The sequence below is a fragment of the Pongo abelii genome, chromosome 4 (genome assembly GCF_028885655.2).
Source record: "Pongo abelii isolate AG06213 chromosome 4, NHGRI_mPonAbe1-v2.0_pri, whole genome shotgun sequence".
Taxonomy (NCBI): Eukaryota; Metazoa; Chordata; class Mammalia; order Primates; family Hominidae; genus Pongo; species Pongo abelii.
Genome location: NC_071989.2, coordinates 30390010 through 30393810, shown reverse-complemented (window position 1 = coordinate 30393810; position 3801 = coordinate 30390010). Strand labels below are relative to the sequence as shown.

General features: G+C 39.5%; 1 pseudogene; it reads left to right on the top strand.

Moving 5' to 3' along the window:
- Positions 1-394: 394 nt before the first annotated feature.
- LOC100444819 (zinc finger CCHC domain-containing protein 10-like) lies at positions 395-3524 on the top strand (annotated as a pseudogene).
- The last annotated feature ends 277 nt before the right edge of the window (positions 3525-3801 follow it).

Here is a 3801-nt window from a genome sequence, read left to right as displayed (position 1 = left end):
AACTTTAGACAGCCATTCCTGCCCACCATTCCTGCCGATTTCTCTATCACACATCTTTTTTGCAGTTGTTGCTGTTTGTTTTCGAGACGGCATCTAACCCTGTCATGGAGGCTGGAGTGCAGTGGTGAGATTTCGGCTCACTCCAACCTCCACCTCCTGGGTTCAAGCGATCCTCCTGCCTCGGCCTCCTGAGTAGTTGGGACTACAGGCATGTGCCACCACACCTGGCTTTTTTTTTTTTTTTTTTGTATTTTTAGTAAAACTGGGTTTCACCATGTTGGCCAAGCTGGTCTTGAACTCCTGGCCTCAAGCAATCCACCTCCCTTGGCCTCCCCAAGTGCTGGGATTACAGGCATGAGCCACAGCGCCTGGCCTCTAACAGCCATCTTTGATCATGCTGGTAAGTTTTTCTTACTGCTGAACTGCACTCTGAAGCTCTTCCTTCCCTCCCTTTCTCGTTTCCTGAATGTCATACTGAATCCCCAACTGAAGCCTCTCTCAGCCTTCTCGTGATCTCTTTCCACTTTATTCTTCACAGACTCTTCCCCTCAATATTTTTTTGCATGAATAATTCCATCTTCTTATGTGCTTCCCAGAAAACTAACTTAAATCAAGGATTCTAATAGCATGATAATGAAAGAGAGACTATTAGAGAAACATCGACTTTCTCTGCTCTAAGTCACAAGTCCTCAACAGTTTGTAGAACTTACAAAAATGTTTTAAAAAAGTAGCTTCAGATGAAAACTAATTGTTGGAGCAGTAGTAGTTTTCATGCCATAAAAAAGGTATTATCCCTAAAATATAGGAATACTGGCATTAAAACCGCATGAATAAACAGCTACGCTTTTGGAAACTCTTCATTGTGTATGATACAAAATAAGGAAAAAATGTTCTAAATAAGTGGATTATGATAGCAAATAAGCATCAGTTCAAATGTCAAGCCTGAAATTTATTACATGTAGGACCCCAAGCAAATAACTAAATTTTCCTAAGCCTCCAGTTTTCATCCATTAACCACAGATGTGAATATTTCTCCTCCCATAAGTTTATTATATAGAATAACAAGAGATAATGAATGTAAAGGCTTAGCAGAGTGCCTCATACAGAAGATACAATTCTATTACCTTCTCCTCTCTCTCCTCCTCATTCTTCTTGCTATTGCTAATATATTATTGTATTATTACTGTTTATTGATATTATTATTATTACTACGTGCAGCGACCTGAGCTTATTTATTTATTTTTTTTTTGAGAATTCTTCAATCCTCTCTGCCACTGTAGACTATCCAGTTGAATTCTGTATAACTAGTGTTTTCATCCTGGTAGAACAAAATTATATTTAAACCTTTGAGAGAAGTTTATGAGAACTTCTAAATATGCTTGGAACAACAACAGCTTTATAGAGGTCCCTGAAGTTATGCATTAGAAAGCATAAACAAGATCTGGCAAAATTTGAATTGGCATTTTTCATGTACAACCATCTCTACTGTATTTTATAGATGAGTAATGGTCTTTGACCATTTAAATTGCACTTTAGATGTCCTATCTACAATTGCTGTGAATCTGGTTGACACTCCCTTTCTACCTCATCATCAGAATTCTTGAATAAATCAAGAGAAAGACACAAAAGATCTATTAATCTCATGTCAAGGTCTCTGGCAATGGCTTCACACTTGGGCCTGTGCCCACGGACTTAAGTGAGCACAGCCACTCTTGTTTTCACGCCAAAATGTTACATTTTCCAAGATTAATCAGGCCCACCACACCCCTGACCCTGTGCCCATATAAACCTGAGACCTTAAGCAGACACAGACACAAGTGGCTGGATGTCAAGAGGAACATATCAGCAGATACCCGCAGACACCAGCAGATCAGTGATGGTGAAATGATGTAGATGCTGAGTGGAGCTTGGTTGGTGGTGGTTGGAGAAGAGTCCGGCCACTGGGCAACCTGACTCCAGGGGAAGACCACTTTCCCACTCCACACTCCTTTTCGGCCTCCTCATCCATCTCGTTGAGAGCCACTTCCACCACTCAATAAAACTTTGCACACAATGTTCCGGCCCACATGTGATCTGATTCTTCTGGTACTCTGGGCAAGAACTCAGGCTGTCACACTGGCCCCCTGTCCTTGCAATAAGGCAGAAGTTCTATTGAGCTGATTAACACAAGCCATCTGCAGACAGCATAGCTAAAAGTGGACATGTAACACATGCCCACTTGGGCTTCGGGAGTCCTGGATGCTGCCGTGCGGCCAGAGCCCAAAAACAGTCTCCATGGCCTCTGCACCTGTCCGTCTGCATGCTCCCCATAGGGGTTTGAGCAGTAGGGCACCAAAGAAGCAAGTCACACACCTGTTGTACGCCCTGTAAGGGGAATAAGGGAACTCTACCGTTTCAGTAATTTGCATTTTTCTAATGATTAATGATGTTCAGCACCTTTCTAGAAGCCTATGCCCATTTCTACTTTTTTACAGACTCTAGTACTTTAGGGAAAATACTCCTTTATTATTATTTTTACTGATTTTATTAGTCAATGATACTTATTTTAACATTTATGTCTTCTCACTCTGATATCAGTATCATCTGTGGTACTGTTTTTATTTTCCTTCTATTTTATTTTGCTTAAGTCATCAGTCCTGTTATGTGGATGATGGACATTATGTATAAATAACTTAGAGACTTTTGTGATTTTATTTCCTCACACACACTTAGAACATGGGTCCATCATTTTAATGTAGTTCTAGATTGAGATAGTCCAGATTTTATGTGGCTTTTCTGTTCCTAGACGCTCTTATTTCTAGAGTGATTCTCTTCTAAAGTTTCAAATGAAATCTTGACATTTTACCAGAAACTCTCCTCCTTAAGATCCAACTGAAGGTTAAAAGTTCTGAGTTGACAGCAAAAGCACTATTTAAAAAAATTTTTTTTTGCTAAGATGGCAACTCCCATGCATCGGCTCATAGCCCAGAGATGAGGGTAATGAAGAAAATAAGCAACATGTAAGATGTCAGAAACGCTTGGAATTTGGACATTGGACTTATGAATGCACATGAAAAAGAAAACACCTACATAGGCCCTCAAGGACAGTAGAACTGAAGAAAACTTTAAAAGAAAAAGAAAACAGATTATTATTACAACGAAGGAGCTTTCTTCCCTCCTCGTGTTTATTGGTATTGGAGCAACCAATGTAGAAAGAAAGACCAAGAAAAATGGTCTAAAAGGTAATCAGTTCCAGTAGCAGTAGCAGTGACAGTTCAGTCAGTGATTCTTCATCAGAGAGTGAAGAAACATCTACCTCATCCTCCTCAGAGGACAGTGACACTGATGAAAGCTCTTCTAATTCCTCATCCTCAGCCTTCTCCACAACCTCTTCCTCCTCCTCTGATTCAGACTCAGATTCCAGCTCTTCCAGTAGCAGCAGCACGAGCACAGATAGCAGCTCCAAGGATGAACCACCGAAGAAGAAGAAAAAGAAAGAGTTGCTCCATCCATATTGGACCAATGGACTGAAAACATTAACGTGATTCTCGAAAGGGAATTTGGAATATGTTAAGGCCGACTAGGTTAACTGTTGAAAATTTCTAGAATTCAAAAGTTTCTAAATGTTTTACATCATAAGAGCATAAAAACTATTAATAATGAATTACATATAGAGAGAGACTATTTTATTTGAAGGGTGAATCTTGTTTTTCTTTGTAATCTTTAAAATACATCTCGAACTTAAAGCTGAAATATGCAAATCTGTTTGTGGGATGAAACTATCTTCTTTCTGTGAAATAAACGCCATATTTTGTTACTTGT